The 21,138-nt window shown below is 44.5% G+C and overlaps 1 protein-coding gene across 12 annotated transcripts in view; it reads right to left on the reverse strand.

The window, feature by feature from the left end:
• Positions 1–20,057, reverse strand: part of St6gal2 (ST6 beta-galactoside alpha-2,6-sialyltransferase 2) — a 75,204-nt gene extending 55,147 nt beyond the window's left edge. For 3 of the 12 annotated variants that reach the window (XM_048430180.3, XM_085679645.2, XM_085679644.2), the window contains exon 1: positions 19,673–19,904. The gene's annotated coding sequence lies outside the window, so the exon portion shown is untranslated. The other 9 variants (XM_085679637.2, XM_085679635.2, XM_085679640.2 and 6 more) reach the window with 9 other exon arrangements.
• Between the last annotated feature and the right edge of the window lie 1,081 nt (positions 20,058–21,138).

The following is a 21,138-nucleotide window of genomic DNA, read 5'->3' on the forward strand; positions in this document are numbered from 1 at the left end:
CACACACCTGGGCATTAGCTAAGTGCTCAGGTACTGTGCAAAGTGGTGCAAATTCAATAAGAATAGTCTTATCTTCTATGGTCCCAGAATTAGGGAAGATAACCAGCAATGATGTCTTTATGACATCTGAGTCACATGAAAGCATTCCATAAATAAGGGAAAGAGCTGATGTCTATATGTCATGCTCTTGGGTAAGTATATAAATGACATACAATTATTGTATCTGAAACTAATATCTACGTCAAGTAAACTACATTTTTTTTGCAGCAGAAATTATTTTTTTCACTCAACAAATATCCCTTGTAAGCCACGTATATTCAGATATAAAATTGCTAGAGATCATTCCATATGTAACACACAGTTTAAATGAAGTACTAAAGTCACTGCCGTGCACCCATAAAGCAGCCCCATGTTTTACATGCTGCCTTTCATTCAAGTTTGCCTTTGCTCATTTTATTTCGGCTCTTGGCACTATTTGAATAAAAGTTCTTTTTTTTTCTTCCCTCTACAAATGTTTGTGGCAACTATTTTACACCAATTTAACACAGCCTTAACTACACTAAAAATACACACTCCCTAGATGACTTTTTGAAAAAGGAAAATGTTTATGATGTCTATCAAAGACACAGTGAATTCATCAGTCAAATTTCACTTAAGATGTCAGATGTGGTGGATAAAAATCTGTATCCACAACTCATTTCCGAACAATGTAAGGTCACTGCTTTTCTTCCAAAGGAAAAAAAATATACTCCCCAAAATGTTCTGATTCTCTCAGAATATAATGCTACTGTGGGTTTCTAACACACTATGTACTTGCCAGCTTGGTTGACTCTCTTGTCAGAACAAAAGTTTGAGTCCCAGTTCTTCAATGAGATAAAGTGTCAGATCTAAAGTAGAATCAATGGAGAAACATGATGAGATGAATGGAACCCAGGAACAAATCTGAGGCAGATGCAGAGCAGACACCCCCAGACATAGACAGTCATGCAAACAAGCAATGTGACCAAGTATTGAGCCAACCAAATCATTGAGCTATTTAAATCTAAAGAATTTGACAGGCAAAAATCCACTGCCATTGTCGCAGGCTCCAAATAAATATATGCAAGGGCAGAACCATGAGTCTGTGACTTACATGCAAATATTTTGTCCTAGACCAAAGAACATGCTATCAGTGGGGTTATAGTCTTTAGAGCATGCTTTCCGAAGACTTCAACATTCCCTTCTAAAAGAAGTAGACAGATGGAGCAAGTTACACAGGGTCACTTAGCGAGCTGAATGAAGAAAAGATGAAAGTACAAGTACCTGGCATCACATTCATTGTCTTGTTCTCAGTTTTATTCTGGCACCATGCAATGAAAAGAGACAGATGTACTGTACTTAAAGCTTGTAGAACTCTAAGTTGTGTGAATGAGCTCATCATCCAATGGTATTGATTGATGGGATGGATCATGGATGCTGGTCCAGGGCACACTCATATGTCACTTAATGGCAACGATATGCTCTAAGGAATGTGTCACTAGTTATATTCAGGACGGTGCAGCAACCTTAGTGTGTATTTTACACAAACTCAAATGGTTATGGCTGCTCCTAGGTGCTCTAACTTCAAAGGGTTCCCTCTCATATAATGTAGTTCCTGTGGGTGGGAATGTTGCAAACTTTGTGACTGTGGTTTAGGATCAGTTGCTGTGTGAATTGAGACCAAGGAATCTCAAAAGTGAGTTTTCTCACTGTGAATCCTGAGGGATTATTCCAAAGGAACTCACAGTTATTTGGCAAGCACAGGGCATCCTCCCCGCAGCTGAAAGCACCATGGTTCTGAGACGGGTGCTGAAGCAGGCCACCATGTAGTGACAGCCTCACAGCATGTTGGCAGGAGCTACCGTGAGGCTGTGTGCACCCAAGAAAAGCACATTGGCAAAATACCCAGAAGCCTGGGTCTGGCAACAGCTAATGGGGAGACCTGGTGCTGCTTAATTAGCCTGTGCCCTCTGAAAATAAGTTCTCTCAACTGTAGACTAAGAAGAATAATTAACTCCTTGCAATCTCTCATGGCAACTGTGGAGATCCGTGTAGACTGGGTATAAAGTGAAGAGGAGCTGGGAAGATCACGGTGATCGAGGGCGTGTCCTTTCTTTCCTTGTGGGTAGCCAAGAAGCTGTAAAACAGCAGTTCCCAATGTTCCGTGCCTGCTGCTCCTTTGAAATCTCGAAGAAGGTGTGTTCGAAATGCACCAATCCTGGGTTCGACCCATGACTCACTGGACCACGGCCCAGGAACTGTTTTAGGAAATCTTCACACTGGAGCATATGCCCGAGAGAAATCCAGAAGAAGATGCATTCCAGGTGTGCTTTGGTGGTTTGGCACTCTTGGGAAGTTTCTCACATAATGTTCAACATACTGATTGGAATTAGAAAATTACCCTTAGATGTCCGTCTGACCATAATCTGCCAATCTTCTACCTCCTAGAAGCTATACCAAAACAGCCTCTCCTTTCAACCTTGGAGACCACATAGGATCCCAGGCACATATGTCCTGGCTTTTTGAAAGCTCAGTTTTTCTAAGGCCTTTCCTGGCCTTCCTAGATCCCTTCCTCCACACACAGCACCTCACAAGCAACTCCACCCCTGTGGTGAGGCTATAGATTAGGGATAAATCACTTGCCTAGTACATGTATGACCCTGGGTTCCATCTCCAGTAACACACTACAAACAACGAAACCAAATGCATTCTTAGTCCCATTGACTAAGGCAAGGGTAATCAGCATTTGAGTCACAAACACCTGGACTCAGAAATATTTCTAAGCTGGGTTTTGTTTTATCTTTTTTTTGTTTATTAAGTTTATCAACTTGGGAAGATTCAGAAGTCCCAGAGAAGCTTCTCCAACTGCAAGACAGGGTAGTCTCATCTGGAAGAGGATATTAATCAGATTTCAGATAAAAGACAATTAATGTCTCACCAGCTATGGTTGCTCAAGGAACGACCACCCCACTCTCCTTTTCCTTTCTGCATTCTCTAATGGCTACTGTAAGAACAGCTACAGTAGCCACAGCATGGAATGACTCTTCCAAAAGGCATTTGTGATTGCGACTCTGCAGCTTGCTGATGTTTTACAGCTGACTCTACTAGAAGCAGAGTGGGGAAGACACCTGGCTGTTAGCCTGTGTCCGTCGGTGGCTATTCCCCGTCAGATAATTTTAAACTAGCAATGTGATGTCACCGAGCAGAACACAGGAGAGATCTGCAAAAGTCCATCGCTGTAGACATCAGATAGAGTAACATTGTCTGAGAACACATGAGATGTCATCAGGGCTTGGAAGGCTCACACCAGCTAATGCCTTTCTGCTACTGTCTGAAAAGTTTGTTCCATAGAGGAAGTGAATTGGAAGAGAAAGGAATGCAGCAAATGAGCAGAGCACACACTAGTAATGTGTCAAATGTGTACCCATCATGAATTGCCCCCAATTGCATATCAGCATCCTTGATATCCCTCAAGCACAGGACTCGGTCAGTCACAACTGCACAGAGTACAACAATCCCAAGTAAGAACACAAGGTCAACAGGCTGCCTTATGGCAAGAGAGGATTCAACTGTCAAAGAGGTCAGGCTATCTGCTGGAACCATGTGCTGCTTTCAAAGCAAAACAAAACAGCTGCATTCCAAGAAGTTCAAATGATAGAACCCCTCCTGTACTTTCGGGTTTCTTTTTCTTAGTCAACCCCTTAGACTAAAGAGTACAGCACAAACATGGAGTCCTACCTTCCCTTCTGGGCACATATTTCCTGCTTGTAACAACAACAACAACAAAGTAAACCAACAAGCAAAACTTGGTTTTAATTTTGATCAGCATCCCAGCGTTGTAAATAGCAGCGTGAAGTCCCAAGCAGGCTGACTCTAAAGTTACCCTGCCCTGGCACACGTCTACCCAGTTTCCAGTAAAAGGCTCCTCAGTGTCCAAAACTCCCACTGCTGTCCCAAGGTCGGCTGCAGAGCTGGAGATGGACACCTGGAGACTGATGACTCATTCCCTTCACCCACCCTTCTTTACTGAGCATCTTTCAATGAAGCTTCTGCCATCCACTCGCTGCATTCTAAATACACCTAACTGCCATGGAGGACAGACGCATCAGCCCAACTACAACTTCAGGAAGGGGCAGGGCGAAGTCACCTCTCATATCCTTAACAAAAACAAACAGACAATAAGTGTCGCATAGCCTACACGCCTCTCTTCAACTCATCTCATATTTAATGACTGCTCTGACCAGAGGCTGTAGCTCCTGGCAGGTCTGATCGGTTAGAGCACTGTACAAACAGGAAAGAGGGGCCGGGAAAGTGCCCTTGGCTGCTGAGAGGCATTGAGTTTCAAAGGACTGTTTCCAGAGAGGACCAGATGTGCGCTGGAGGTAAAGGATTGAAACTGTAAGCTGGAGGAAGCAGGACTGAGGATTTCCACCGCAAAGCTTTACGGCTCTTTCTCCCCCCAAACCGCCATCTGGCTTTTAAGTGACATCAACCAAAAGTCCCTTCTCAGAACAAGGCATTATCCAAAAAGTTAATGTGAAACAAAAATGCCGCGTGGCTTATCCCAAGCTGCTAAAGTTGTACGGGCTAGACGGTAGTCAACTCCACCTCCTGTGACTAGCTTGCTGTGTTCTGATTGGGAGCCAGGATACTGACCTTGAGTCCTGTGCATGTCTTCTGGGTAGCCCCGCAAAATACTGCTTGACACAGAAGAGCCTTTAGTAGAGAGATAGAACCTGAAGCTTAGGATGTACTCAATTATTTTTCTGTTTTTGTTGTTTTGTTTTCTTTACTTTAAACAAAGGAGGCAGGGTTGAGGGGGAGAGGAGCAATAGCAAAATGGATGGTGGTGAAGAAGAGTGATTCTCAGTTTTCCTCCCGGATTGGAGCCTGAGCTTGGTGAATAGAGCCTGGGTCTGTTCCCTGGCTGCCCTCCACAGCTTGCCAAGCGTCCTGACAGGTGGTAGAACTCAGTGACAGCGGTTTCTGATGAAAAGCCTCACTCTGACCTTAGCTACACTCTGAAAAATAAACTTTTCATAGGTCATAAATTTTTAGAACCGGCCATAATAAACTACATATCTATGTGCAGGTCCCAGAGCAACAATAGCCTTGCTGACCATGCTTCCCGGAGCATGCCATTATCACTGTGTGCTGCTGTGCTGTACTAGAAAAAGACAGTAGGCCAGCAAGACAATCCAGGGGATGGAGAAGAATGACTGCAGACTTCTGGGGACAACCCAATCTAAGAAAACACCACTCACCCTTTCAGCCTGTTATCTCTGTTCTTAGGGAGGAAATTTCCAACCTTCAAATAGGCTTTCCTGCTCCCAAGTGATGCCCAAAGGCATCGCGTATGTCTGGAGAGTATGAATCAGTAGATGATTTAAAAAGAAAAACTCCAAACCAAAACAAAGCTACTCACTAAGTACATGACTCACTGGAGTGCATTACTTTCTATAAGTTGGTACTAAATCAAAAGAGTGTAGGGGCTGGTGAGAGATGGTTCAGCAGTTAAGAAACTAGCTGTTCATGTAGGGGACTTGGGCTTGCTTCCCAGCTCCCAAATGATGGCTCAGAATTATCTGTCACTCTAGTTCCAGATGATCCAAGGCCCTCTTCAAACCTTAACAGGTAGCAGGCTTAGATGTGGTAAAACACTAATACACATAAAAATGTGGTTTACGAAGAGCCCGCTGTTACTATGACATGGTTTCTTTGTTTTGGTGGAATTTCTATTGCTGTGATAAAACAAAACACCATAATCAACAGTAAATTGGTAGAGGAAAGGGTTAATTTCAGCTTACAGTTTATCATGAAGGGAAGTCAGGACAAGAACTCAAGGCAGAAATCTAGAGGCAGGACCCAAAGCCAAAGCCATGGAGGAGTGCTGCTTCCTGGCTTGCTCCCCTAGGTTGTTCCATTTGCTTCCTTACACACCCCAGGATCACCTGCCTAGTGGTAGCACATCTCATAACGAGCTTTCCCATATCAATCATTAATCAAGAAAATTCTTGAGACATGAGCAAAGTTAGGAGGGCAGGAAGGAGCTGAAGACTCACAGGAAGTCCCCATATGGAAGGGAAAGGCCCCACCAGGAAGGGAGGCAGCTGGACCCTGGGCAGTTTCTGTGTGCAGAGCTGGCCATTGGGATATTCTGAGAAAACTAACTTGATGCCGAAGTGCTGATTGTCCATTGAGGGCAGAAACTATGCCTTGCCTCACCTTTTCCTCCCAGGAGCTCTCAAACTTCCACCCTCTCAAGTCCTCAGAGTGTGCCTAAGCTTCCTACCCTGTGAAGCTTCCAGACCCGATGGGGGAAGACGGAGCTCCCTGATTCCCTGTTCATTTTTCTGACACCGAGGGAAAGACCCAGGAAAGTTGTAAAAGGTGCCTTAACCCCCTCCCACTATCTAGCTTCTGGGCAGTAGGTGGGGTGGACTTCACAGCTACGGGATAAGTCTTTGCTGAACATCAAAGAGGCTGAGGAGGACAGAACTTTCACTTGCTTCTAGGCCCTTCTCATCAACTTCACAGGTCGCCAAGCCTTGATCCCGCAGGGACCCCACTGAGGTTTAAACATATCCAGCAGCTGGAGGGCTTCTGATGTGCTCCATCACACCTGCTCAGGTAAGGGCCTCTTCGGGGCTGGGAGGAGGATGGAACAGACCACCCTGGGCCAGAGGCTCCTAACTTTAGAGCTGGGACAGGCAAGTTATTTGTGAAGAATGTAACAAGGTCAGCCACTGTGGGAGGGCCTTTCTGCTATACCTGATGTGACTGAAAGACGCAATTAACTGCTGTGGCTGCTGGGAGCCCCCTCCAGTACAGTGGCAAGAGCGGCCAGGCCAGCTCTACACAGCCGTCACCTCGGAGTCACCTCCACTTTGCTCAGGGCTCTTCTGTACAGACATTACTCTGGGCAGAAGTGTGAGGAAATAGATGGAAAAGGGCACACACACACACACATATACACACACACACACACACACAGAGAGAGAGAGAGAGAGAGAGAGAGAGACAGACAGAAAGAAAAACACTGATATTAACTCCCACAGTACATGTCACCCTAAGCTTCCAAAGGAAAGGCTTTAATAGGCCACCCCCTCAAACAAGCAAAGGCCATTATTGTGGTGTGTGAAATAAATGGTTAATAGCAAATTTACTAACAGAACCCAAAAATGGTGAAATTTCCAATTACCACAGATGATCGTGGTAAGACAATGGCAAGACTTCTGGCTAATCAGCCTATTTTGCCAGTTTTCTAGGAAACCCCCACATTATATTCATTTTCACTCCCAGGGATTATAAGGCAGTGCGAAAATCTAGCAAATAGACGGGCACAGCGTCTACCGGCCTGTCGGTAGAGAGATGTCAAGGCCAGTATCCTCTCCCGCCTGTGCCCGGCATCCCTTTAGAGGCACTGTCAGTGTCCGCGCTCATGGATTTCCAGCAATATTTTCTGACTGATGGGTTGGTTTCTTTCTTGGCTGGCACCAGTATTCCAGCAGAAAAGCAGAAGACTTTTCTAGCCACATCCTATTATCAAATCCTTGTTAAGGACAACAACATAATTAAAAGTACACAGAAACCAGCTGGCGATGCAGGCCTGTTAAGCTGGCCTAGTATGACTCAGAAGGAGAATGAAGAGAGCTTGGGGTGTGCAGAGATCTAAGATGATTACAAAACATGAAATAATTTTCCCAGACTTTCGCATTTTGCATATCGCTGTGAACAACAGTAACACACAGATGCTCCGAGACCCACCTAGGCGCCTCATCGTCGACCTGGCTTTCTTAATTCGAAAACATCATTTTCTTGGTGTGTGAATTCAAGACCAGTTGAATCTGTGCTGCGCTGTGCTGTGAAGACAGGGCACAGCTTAGGTGCTGACGGGGCCATCAGGCAGCAGCAGTGCCAGGCTGTGACAGCCTGGAGGATAACGGTTAATGGCTAACCCACACAAAGCCATTAACACTCACTTAAAGTGATTATGAATGCCAGTAAAATGATTCCCACGGCGTGATGAGTCCACTTCGGTTCTCCTCTCTACTTCTAGCAAGTCCTAGTCCCTCATAATGGTCCAGCATCTAGTCCATCACAAATGGACAGTGGACCAATTTATATAAATGCTCTAGGCACTCTCCTTTGTTTCCGTTTCCACCTGGGCGATTTAGTAAACGCATCATTTTCCGCTCACAATTAGTCAGTGTCTCCAACTTCCCAGCACTGGTAAACATCTGCTATAGCCCGAGAGGGAACGGCATAACCCTTTTAATTAAGTAACATGTCTCAGGCACGCTCCCAGTTTCAACCTGACCTTTAGGGAGACAGCAAGATTTCAAAAGCCAAGATAAAACTACACAGATCCTAGGGAGGGGAAGGTAGAGTGCTTAGGACTCACAGAGGTGGGAGTTCGGGAAGATACGCTGAAGATACACAGAGAGCTCCCGACAGACTCTAACGGGCCGTGGTGGTGCCCAGTGACTGATGCTGGAGTACACTGACCCTTGACTTAGACTCTCATCACCGTTTCTAGCTACAGAAGGAAGCATTGGCAGAATAAGATCAGAGCTGTGCTTTTGGAACTCTCTCTCTCTCTCTCTCTCTCTCTCTCTCTCTCTCTCTCCCTCTCTCTCTGTCTGTCTCTATCTCTCTCTGTCTGTCTCTCTGTCTTTCTATCTGTCTGTCCCTGTCTGTCTCTGTCTCTGTCTCTGTCTCTGTCTCTGTCTCTCTCTCTCTCTCTGTGTGTGTGTGTGTGTGTGTGTGAGAGAGAGAGAGAGAGAGAGAGAGAGAGAGAGAGAGAGAGAGAGAGAGAGAGGACATCACAGTACATCCTCACACCCTCAGGTTGTAGGTTAAAGATGTGTCAGATTTCTGACCTGTAGTTGGGCTTAGACTAAACTCAGGGTCAAGGTCCTGCATATATATAATCCTTCAGGAACCCGAAAGCAATTTTCCCATATTCTAATACCTATTTGTGGATGGTACTTCGGCAGCAAGAATTAAACACGCAGCCTAATAACAAAACACTGCTGAGCCCATTTGCCCTAATGCTGCCTTATTATCTTTGCCAGGTGTTGGTACTGTGTGCCATCCTAATTGTCAGGATTTAATACAGCATTTATGAATCCTAGACGATGTGCCTTCATAAATCCTCCACAGACAGATCCTACCCAATTTATGTCCTAATTATTTGCCAGTTTCTCATGTCCTTCAGTTCTGAATGGGCTGCTGAAGAAAGAAACAAAGCCGTTCAACCTTATTTGTAACAATTACAGAAATGAATGCGCATTTCAGGTTTCTCTTTGAGGTTTGCAATTGTCACAAAAATTTTAAGGTTGAATGGTTTAATGCTGATTTCACAACATTGCTCATGAACATGTCTCTCCAAAATGATTAAAAGAAACTCCAAGCACAAGATAACCTATATTCAAAAGGATCCATCTGGCCTTGGGCCCATAACTTTTACTCTGTTTAAGTGGGGAGCAACATCCATGGGGATTTGACTTGAAATAAGAGGGGCAATGTATATTGCCAGTCCCTTCCATTTTTAGACCTCGCATTTTAGGAGCCCTTATTTCAGTGTAGTATAATTCTTAGAACTACTTATTCAAGCAGCTTTCATGAAGCACCTGTTGAGTTGAGTTCCATGTGCTATGTAGCTAAAACACAGATTCTTACTTCTAGCCAAGAAAGGGAGGAGAGGAAGCACTTGGAAGCACTTTTAAGTGGTAAAGGTATCAACAGAAAACTCTCTCTCTCTCTCTCTCTCTCTCTCTCTCTCTCTCTCTATATATATATATATATATATATATATATGTGTGTGTGTGTGTGTGTGTGTGTGTGTGTGTGTATGTATGTATGTATATATATGTATGTATATATATATACAAATATATATATACATATATATCTTTGTGTGTGTATGTGTGTATGTGTGTCTCTTGGAAAATTAATATGAATTGCTGGGTGCTGGCATTAGGGAGAGAAAGTATAAAATGGCCAGGGTTATTGGGAATTAAAAGGTAGAGAAAACAGCAAATAGCCTGAAAGCAGAAAGAGCTAGAAGGAGAGTAGGAAAGTGCAGACCATGAACTGTGGAGACAGTGAACTGTGGAGACCATGAACAGTCCAATCCTGCAGCACTTTACACTGTTGCTTGAGATCAGAGGTGTGGTCTTACAAGCCTTGGAGAATACCTGGAATATCTAAGGAGGACAGCAAGTCACATGAGAAGGTAATTCTGCCAGAACAGAATATAGACAGATATAAAACGGGGGGGGGGGGGCACTAAACAAACAAAAGAGATAAATGTTTAATTGTATACACATATCAGCATAACCCAGTGTGTCTTTTAAACATGAAGAAACAAAAATAGATAGACAAGCATTCTTAAAAGATTGGAGAGAATGAGAGGCAGCATAGTTTCATAATTTGTAAATAGGGGAGCATTTACCCTTGATATTTTCCCTAAAAGATATGAGACCCTGAGACAGTCACACTCCCGAAAAAAGCCACTGTCTAGAATAGGAAAGGGGCTTGACTAGCACAGGGGGCAAAATCACTTGTTTTGTAGGCCCCAAATAGTTCTTGCCCCAGGGCATGTTGTGGTGAAGCTAAAGTTACTGGCAGCAAGTAACTTTACTTGCTTTCTCCTCAGGAGTTGGCCATAGAACCTCCCTGCGTGTAGGTTTTTCTGCCGTGGGTCTGGCTCTACATCAGCACCTGCAGCTGGCTTTGGATGTGAGCCAGCTTTGGCTTTAGGGGAATCCCGAGCTCATACAGCATAATCTAAGTACCCCCACCTTTATTAAACAGTCTGTCTGTTATCCTTATCGCCTAAATTACATTTGCTTTCTGTGTTTTCACAATTTTCTATTTTTCTTCATGTGCATGTGTGTGCCTGAGTGTTTACGTGTGCACTACATGTGTGCAAATGCCAAAAGAGGCCACAAGAGTACATGGGGTCCTCTGGGGTTGGAGTTACAGGTGTTTGGAAGCCTTATTTACAGTGTTGTTGCCAGTAACCAAATGCAGGGAAGCTGCAAGGGTTTCTGCCACTGAGCCATCTCTCCAGTCACACATTCTAGTTCTCCCTCTCCAGTAAATTTCCAGGTGTCTTTCTACCTTTGGGATAAAACTGCCTTTTCACTTTCTGAAAAGTAGAAAGGTCTCTCTTGCTCCTCACACTCTAGTACAAGGTAAGTAATGTCATGGAACCATCTGGACTAGGTTTTCAGAATCTCCGTTTATTTTCACACTGTAAGGCAAACCTCTTTAAGAAGGTAATAGTGTCAAAGAATTGGTCCCACTTGACTCCTTCAGCTGCGCTACCTTTTCTACCATATTTCCTAGGAAAACTAGGTTGTGCAGAATCGCTCTTATAACTATCTAGGTATCGATGTCCATTTGCTGATATTAAATTACCCCAAGTTCACCATCCATACGAGATAAATTTAGTTGAAAATCCACATTTCACTGACTGTGTTTTTGTTCTGCACTTTGTCTTCATGATTTGAAACACAACACAGTAGCTTTTAGAACTCTCTAAGATTTACTTCTAAGACATGTCTGCAGTCAAAAAAAAAAAAAGAAGAAAAGAAAAGAAAAATCTTAGGGTGTTCACCCAATGACAAAACGAAGCTCTTGTGGCACAAACAGTTCTAGAGCGGTTAGTGCCCTGTACAAAAGTTTCCATGATGAACAAATTCAGAAACGTTCAACTAAAAGCTTCCATTCCTACTTTACTTTAATTCTATATAAAAATAAGCTAGTTTTGATTAAATGTAATGTAATCAGGAAGAGAAACCAAGCAGAGACGCTGGAGACAGTGACAGAGAGAGGACAAAAGAAGGCTTGATGACCTGACAGCATCTGTTTCTCCATGTTTCCTACAAACATATCCCATTCGTGAAGAGTCACAAAATGGTGTATTTATAATTCCGGCACAGGTGGCATTGGCACAATATTTAATATTTCCTAATGTAGCGACACTTTATAGCTCTGAGAAAAGCCAGACAGTGCAACGGGCCCTTTTGAGCCAAGGTCTCTAGGGCCTCTTGATCCAAGGTCTCTAGACCTGCATATGCAACAAACTATGAATAAAAAAGATCCCTTACTCTCCCCTACCAAAGGCTGCATATATATTGAACACAATAGATTTTCTTGTTGTTTTCTTTAACATATGCATTATAACTATCATTATTGGGTGCATGTCATCTGAGATGATTTAAAGGACACATGGATAATATATGTAGATTTTTGCAAATATTATGCCTGTTATAGAAAGGATGAGAGCATTGCATACCGACCAAGGCCTTGGATTCTACAAAAGGTGTGTTTAAATGCCTTAGTGAAACTGCCAATCCTTGTGAACTTGCAATACTTAAAAAATTTGAGCAAATAATCAAAAAGGCATATGAGTTTGCCGAAGTACTGATGCATACCCACCTCTTATCCTATATACAACTTAAATTGATGTTTGGGAGGGAAGACAACCTGGATTCATGGGAAATGTGGACCTGAAGAAGCAAAATAATCACTATAGGTATGCCATCTAGCTTGGCAAGGAAGAATCCTACCAACGGCTTCTCAAAGAGAACTTGCTGTCTGGATGAAGTAGAAACCTGGTACTTGGCACAGGACCTGGCTGTCCTTTGCAGCATCCACAAAGCCAGCACCTAAGGACCATTTCTCAGGCACCACGTGGGTTATTTCCCGGAACACTGTGCAAATCACTCTTTTATAAGTTTCAACATCATACCCTATTCAACATCTATCACACTAAGTACCAAGTCACTTGGACTGAAACTATACATGGAGATTTGGGGTAAAATATGTCAATCTTGCCAACACAATGGGCACACCTGATTAAGCTTAATCAGTTCTCCATGACAATTACGTTACGCACACCATCTAGAAACAACCCAAACAATTTGGTGGAGTATTCTTTTAACTGCTTGAGGAGATGAATATTATATAATGTGTACTGAAGCTTCTCTTCTATCAGATGATGTATTGCTAGGGTGTAATTTTAATATAGTGTGATATATTTTAACTCCAGGGCACAAAGAGTAGCAGGAAGCACATACGTCCCATTATTTACCGGACACCAAGTGGGTATCTGCTCTCTATACGACTGAGTTTCTGAAACTCCCTCACCTCAAATGATCAATAAAATAGTTTCTTTAAAGGCATCCCAACTGTTGTTATGATGTAGGAACTGCTCTCAGACAGTGGTTCTCACATGTGGATCACGACCTCTTTGGGGTCAAATGACCGTTTCACAGGGGTCGCCTACGACCATCAGGATACACAGGTATTTATATTATTACAGTTCATAACAGTAGCAAAATTACAGTTATGAAGCAGCAATGAGAATAGTTTTATGGCTGGGGGTCACTACAGCATGAGGAACTGTATTAAAGGTTACAGCATTAGGAAGGTCGAGAACCACTGATTTAAGACCACCTGGGTACCCAGGTCCCACATATCAAAGGACAGCACATGTACAGACACTACACACGGCCTCTCACTCCCTTCAGAAGATACATGTGTTATACCGAGTCATTTATGAATGATGCCAAGATGTCCAGATACGTTCAGAATAGATGCAATTTTATGAAATGATTTCTAAACTGACTGCAGTTGGTCCAAATTGTTTGTATAGGATCCATGGATGCAGAGGGCCAACCTTATTAAGCTGGGCAAATTACTTAATGAGTTCAAATCTTCTCTCTACTCATTTTCTAAATGAAAAGCAGAACAACTGTTAATTATACATGAGTCAAGTGGCGGTTGCCATTGAAAAATGGAAATTATATACCCACAAATAATCCCATACGTATTACAGATAGACAGAGTTTTAAAAACCGTTAACCCTGACCCACGTGCCATTTACTCACAAATTGTACTCAAAAAAATTCCTTTGAGAATTGGGAAGTAGTAGTAGTATGTTAAGAACAAAAGCCTTGGGCTTACTGTTTTAAATTCTTTAACCTGCTATCAACTACAGTGCGATAAAAGACACCAATTCAGGATGACTTCAAACAGCATTGTATTCCCTGGCAGAGAGGCTGAGTCACCTACACTGTTTCCCCAACTTCAGGCTGATCTGAAACAAGTGGCTCAGTCTGTCACCTGGGGACACTGCTTCCAAGGGACAGTGGTCATGTCTTCAGCCTGAGACCACTCCACTGGGTACTCTGCCCAGGGCCTCTTCAGAGTTAGTCTCTTCAGTCAAGAGCAGTTGGAAAAACCCCAAAGGTACCACAAAGATGCTGATGGCTATTAAGGTTACTTATAGGCATGTGCCCCATAAATACACAGACACATAAATTAATACATATGCTTCCACATACGTTCTGTTGATAATAAACTGAACGTTCCCTCAACCCTTCCCATTTGGGTAAGTTCCCATAAGCCACATGTAAGGTCTGAGATAATTTATACCAGAAAAAGAATATTCTTTCCGTAAGAAGGGCTGTGCTCCAGTCCTGATTAGTTGTTTAACAATGGTAAAATCCCAGGTCAAATACCCTTTATCATTTCTAATTGTCAGTTTAAGATAAAAATCAAGAACTTATTCCTTATGTTTTCGTGTGTGCGTGTGTGTGTGTGTGTGTGTGTGTGTGTGTGAAAATATGTATCTATTTAAAGGCAGTCCTCTTTTTCTCATATAAAAACTTTTCTCTTTCTTCTTCTCTACCTTTTCCCAGTAGGACATTAGACAGCCCAGGTTGGCTTGGAATTTCAAGTGTTTATCACCATGCCCAGCTTCACATGGAAATGCTAAAAGATTTTTTTTTAAATTTAAAATGTAGTTTACATAGTTAGTCCCCTCCTCAACAGCAAAAGTGAATTCATTCATTTAATCACACATCACAGATTGATCTTTCATTTGAGAGAACCAACATGAGCAAATCCCATGCTAAGTTTCACCTCCAAACATATACTGTCATTCATAAAAATCATCCTTACCACCTTGCTTTCATGGAAGTCGCTTCTCAGATTTATTCCTAAACATGAAGTAATCGGATTGCATAAGGCTCAACTTTTCAGAGTTTAATTTAAAGTCAAGTCATTTTAGAAACCACAGCAAGAATCTCAAGTTCAAAAAAAATCTGTATAATTCAGTTAGGCAAAACCAATTGTTTAAAATTTAATAAAGCACTAGAAGCAGCACTAAAAAGAACTCAATGTGTGAACAATGAAGTTTATGAAAGCAGAGGCCAATCTTCAAGAAGGCAGGTTCTGCTGCACGGTGAGCCCTCTGAGCTGTCGCCAATATACTTCTAAATGTCCCAAGAGCCTACGCTCTGAAAGTCTGCTCTTCGCTACCCAACAAGTCAAAGCAGAAGCACCCTTTTCTCCAATCTCAGCCCAAATCTTTCCCTGAAACTTCCGCTCAACTGGGTGACCTTCATATAAAGCAGGGTTTCATTCTAACCCTGCTTGTCTGAGCTCTCAAAAATGCTATAGTCCATTTAAAAATGCTCAAACTTTTCTTTCTTCTTGCAGAGTCTCTGAGGACCCCTGCCTTCCCATTCACACCTCTGTGTATCTGTCCCACCCAGCAGCTCAAGCACTGGAGGCGGTGATAGCTTAAGGTCGGTCTCAACAATCTCTGGCCAGACAAGGTGATGACTGTGGTCGTTCTTGTTCCTCTGTAGAGCAGAGTTCAGCCTAACAGCATCAGCTCTGGGTAAACTCCCCAGCTTTGCTAAGACATTTCACTTCTCTGAGACTCAGTCTTCTCACTATTAAAATAGGGTAATAGTACTTCCTAGGTTTATGGCTAAAGTGGACTCACATAATCTATGCAAAGCAAATGGCAGGGTGTGGTACACAGTACCTGCAAATCAGTTGCTATTATTATTCTTTGGATTGCTACCTTCTCCAGGGATGGCAGGGCAAATCGATTTTAAGTACATCAGAACATTAAATTATTGATCTTAAGAATCTAGCACCAGAAGTCAGCTTGGAGTAGACTTGGTCCCTGTTTTTCCTTACCAGCCCTGGGAACTGAACTCTGGTGCAGGGAGACTTCCTCCAGAATAAATCACGACCACCAGCCTTCTCGATCACTTTCTTATTCAGGGGAGCCCATCGCAGGAATTGTAAACCCAGTCTTCGGCAGACTCTTCCATCTCTCTAGAACAAAACCATACCTTGAATTTGGGATTCTTTCCTTTCCTAAGGAGGAACAGAGGAGACAGCAGGAAGTAGGACAGGCTCGGAACGGGTGTATAGAGACAGCAGGCTTACGAGTGGGGGGGGGGGCAAGCCTCAGGTGTCATTTCCTATCACAAAGCCACCTCCTGTCCCCCATCTTCGCACACCAGAAAGCACTTGGTTCTGGGAGGTTGTGGAATGCACATGATGGCTGACTCTGCTGAAATCCAGCTTTTATCCAGTGGCCAGGTTAGGGTCCTTGGCGGTGCTGGACCAGATCTTGAGCCCCTGCTAGCCCCAAGGACAGCCTAGTGCCTCTTTTAATGCATGCCACATGCAGACTGGGTAAGTTCCAGGCACATATTCCACACTGCAGCTGTTCCCTATCCACTCAGGGGGTTCTGGGAATTTCAGATCATAATAAACTTCAGATTTGATAAGCGACCTAAGAAGTCCATCCCCCCACACTGTAGTCTTTGCACTTAATGTGTGATAAACAAATCTCTCAAAAGGGGTGCATGATGGGCTTTCCAAAAAAGGAACAACAGTTTTATCAAACTGAAGGTATGTTAATTTGCTAACAGTAGCTGGTCATCATCCATAGCCCATTTAGTCCTTGGCACTGCTATCAATAGTTAGTGCTAAAAACAGTGAAAATTTCTGTGTAAATGTGCACCTGTTTTCATCAGATTCCAAAATCAGTGCCTGATTCCATGCGACTGTTTCTTTTATACTTATATGACTTTCTTTAGTAAAGCATAAGTTTCCAGTTTTAGAGCGTAAAACAATTAAAACTTAACACCAAGGTACCACAAAAGAACTCTGCTTTGCTTATACATTTGAGCAAGATGAATAAAACATTAATTTAAGCAATTAAATTTTAAGGTCTCACTCCAGGATACTCCAAAGGAGGAAGAGATAGGGAATACCATAATATAGCACTCTTATAGAGAAACCCATGTTGAAAACAAGACATCCGATTATGATGCACGAGATATTTTTATTCAGAGTATCAGAAACCAGGCAGCAGAGTTGCAAATTAATTAAGAATATCCCAAGGGATAAATGTCTGCAAGTTGCTCTGAGACCTACTTGTCTAAGCAGGGGGCTGCATGGGGCCTAGTGTGCCAGTGCTTATAAAGAAATGATTGGATACATTCTGCACTAGAGGATAAGAGTTCCGTTAGCATATATAAGCAAGAGATCTGCTCAGAATAAAAATCATCTCAGAAGTAGAAGGAGGAAGAAGAAGGTGGAAAAGGAGGAAGAAGAGGAGGAGCCCTAGATCCAAGGACATATATATAAGGTACCTCTGCAACCAAGACTCTATCTGATCTGTCCTGACAGCTGCCTCGGCTGCACTCAGAAACTCACATCCGTCTCCTCTTAGTTTGCATTGTCAGAACTAAGCACAGATGACTGCCCTTTTCTGCAGAATCCATCATTTACACATTCCAAATATTAAAGTCTCTCTGCCCAGGCCCTCCAGGTGTATGTCTTCATCCTTACCTTAATTCTAAATTGGGTACACCTCCAGCATCCTAAAGCGCGGAGTTCGTAGCTCTGTCAGGAGAGGATCCATGCCAAAATCTCTTAGAAGATTTAGTTCAGAACTAAGGAAGCATCATTTTTGACTGAGCAAAAATGGATGCAGCATGCTCCAATTTCTATTGGCCCTGAGAAGCAGATCGAGAACTTCTGCATATCTGAGATCTACCCCACCCCAAACTTGTAAAATTCAGAACCCAATCATCTATTATTTTTATTTTCTTTTTTTCAGTTGCACTATCCAACCACCATTGCTGGCAGTTTTTCTAAGATATTAGAACAAAATAGGGGAGAAAATTGGTTGTCAGTTCCAGAAAAATAGTGATGGAAGAAGCTAAACGGCCACGCGTTGCTTTTCCTTTGAAAGGAAGTTACCCCAAATTTACCACCCCAAATTTACCACCCCAATATCCTGCTCCTGAAATTCTCCCCAGAACATACACTGTATTTCAAAATGGTAAAAGTATTGAACGGAAAATTTAACTCAACCACCAAGTAACTTTCATGAAAAATAAAGATTGAAAAGGTAACTTCTGCTAGTTTGTGTGTGTGTGTGTGTGTGTGTGTGTGTGTGTGTGTGTGTGTGCAGAACGTGCAGTATTTAAGTCACCCTAGGAGTCTCCTCACCCAGAAAGGCAGTCCGCCGGAGGACCACAGAATGCTCAGTTATCCAAAGACAATGATTTCCACCAAATACGACCTATTTCTCATCAAATTTTCAGCAGGACCCACCTCCCGTCGTCTCCCCTAGAGTTTACCAAAATCCATGTACACATAGCTCCTCACCCCACAACGCTTTTGAATTCCCACACGGCTTTGGAAGTTCTGCCCCAAGAAACACAGGGGGAGAAGCTGAAAGGCAATCACAAAAGTCTCATTTAAATTCCTGGAAAGCACAGCTTTTCCAAACACACTATTCAGCTCTCTTTGGAAAGCCTCATTTGCGTCGAACCATGAGTTTACCTTCACTGGTCCCACAGCACCAGTGCCATCAGGTCCAAAGGAGATAGATGTCACATTCCGTCTTAAGAAGAATTCATCACATAACCTCTCTACACGCTGGGAAGTAAAACAACCCAAACGCGGAGTTTTCGCCAGCTAAGAGCACAAGAATTAACACTGTCTTTGGCGGGGGAGGGGGCTCCGGAAGATCCCTCTGCACCTAAACATTATAGCCACACAGGAGAAGAAGAAAAAAAAAATCAGGATGCTCTCTAAGCTGTAAGTGCGCTAATTTGTAAGAAGATGTCAGGGAATTTGATAAAAGTCTCCACTTTCTTTTACAACCAAATCACATCAAATCAAACCAATGCACAATTTCGCATCTCCAGAGTGGACTGTGTCCACCTGTCCCCAAAGTGGAAGCCTTCCTTCGCTCACCCTCCTTGGAGTAGCCTGTTCTTGCACAGCGCTGGCTTCTGGTACTGAGCTCATCTAACTCTGAGTAGTAGCTCAGCGCACCAGCAAGGAGATTCCAACAGGACACTGGTGGGTCGCAGATTCTGCACACCCGCGAGCTACTCACTCACCTTGTCCCCACGCCTGTGCTTTGCGCCGAAGTAAGACTCGTGCGTGTCACATTTTATTCCCCGGCAGCCACGCGGGCGGGCGGGCGGGCGGGCGCGCGCACAACGCGCTCCCACACTCACAGGGACGCCCAGGGAAGCGCGGCCTCGCTGGGGGCTCAGGCGACCCCGTACTGGCGTGGTCCCCTATCCGGCAGCTCGCGATCGCGTCGCCGCCCGCTACAGCTCGGCCTCTCAGCCAATGCGTGGCTGCGCTCAGCCCCGCGCCGCGCGCTTCATTGTTCCTACCCGGGCTGCTGTGGCACGGTTGCTGATGGCCCCGAGGGCCCGCTATCAGAGGCTGCCCCGCCCCGGAGCCCCGTACACCCCAGCCCTCCCGGTTTCGGTCTTCTGTCTGGGCTCACCTAGCGGCTGGGCGCCGGGAAGTTGCTCGGCCTCCCGCGCGCAACCCCAGCCCGCAGCTTGCCCGGCCGGAGCAGGCGGGGACGCTCCAGCGACGCAGAGCCTGCCTCTCGCACAGCGATTGCAGACTCTGCTGTGTGGGGCGGCGCGGCTGCCTAAAAAGGCGTGCTAATCCGAGCCACCGCCTCCACCAGGCGAGCGGCTCCGAGGGCTTCCCGCACGGCCTCTGCTCCCCAGTACCTGGCACCCGGGGGCGCAAAAGTCCAGGTGGTGACCGCAGGAATGCTACTGACCACGAGTGGGCAGGGCGGTCTGGCAGGCTGGCCCCAAGGAAGTGAGTCTTTGTGTGTTGGCCTCGAACACATAGCCTTCTGCAGAGAGAAAGACCGGCTACCTGCAGGCCAGGCAGCGCCCTGGCCCGCTGGGTGGGGCGTGGGGAGCGCAGCATCCTTTGGGTCACTGGCTCCCTTTGTTCAGTCTCCAGCTCAAGCCGCCTGCCTCTTCACTCTGGCAGCTACAGAGGGGCGCCCTGCTGTGCAGGGACAGAATTGGGAACGGGTCGCCTTTCACTCGGAGCTTCCTACTTGCCCACCAACACAGGCCGGTCCAACTCTTGGAGGGGTGGTCAAGTTCTGGCCTCTCAGACTCTCGGGATTGCCCATAGGGCGCAGGGGTGACCTAGAGCTGGGCTGCAGGAGTTGCAGACCGGGTGTGTCTGTCTGCTCACGTGCGGAATGTCCATTTGTCACTGAGGCCCTCCTATTCTCCAAAGGCAGCCACAGCTGTCCCGGGTTGCCGGTAAACATGTTTCTGTGAACTTTGGCCCTCTTGGTTGTGGGTGTTTCCCTATGAGTTCTCTGGCAGAGTTAGAGAAGGGCAAGTGCAAGGGGTCCTGGGAAAACAAGACTCAGTTGCTGATTGTCCATGGCGGGACTGCTGTCAGTCAGATCAATCCCATCCTCCCAAACTCTGGGTCCTTGCAGGGATGAGCATTTTGGAGACAAATTCTTTCACTGAATGAATTGTTTTAAAGTTCCTCTCAGCGATTTCTTTAGTGCCAACCATGTGTTTGTGAGTAGACACCACGGCCGATGAGCAAAACTCAATCCAAAAGTTTACAGACATTTAAAGCATCATAGCAATTGAACTAAAACCCCCAGAGTAAAATGCACTATGTGGGATCAAGTGTAGCGGGGAGATGCTTACTTGGGTTTCCGCAGTTATTAACTTTTTCTGACATATAGAATTTCTAGGAACTGCCTGAAGGGACGATGTGTCACTCAGATTAATAACTGCATCTTATACAGATGAAATACATATGATGTAGATAATTCTGTACTCTGATCCTCCCCCACCAGTCTCCGCAATGGACTCTTCGGGACACTAGGGTGATGTAACCTGCGGCTCTAAGCTCTCTTCTCTGTAATGGGTTCACATGGAAGTAGCATCAGGTGTGGTGCATTATGTC

This window comes from Myodes glareolus, chromosome 18 (genome assembly GCF_982192425.1).
Source record: "Myodes glareolus chromosome 18, mMyoGla1.1, whole genome shotgun sequence".
In the NCBI taxonomy this organism is placed as follows: Eukaryota; Metazoa; Chordata; class Mammalia; order Rodentia; family Cricetidae; genus Myodes; species Myodes glareolus.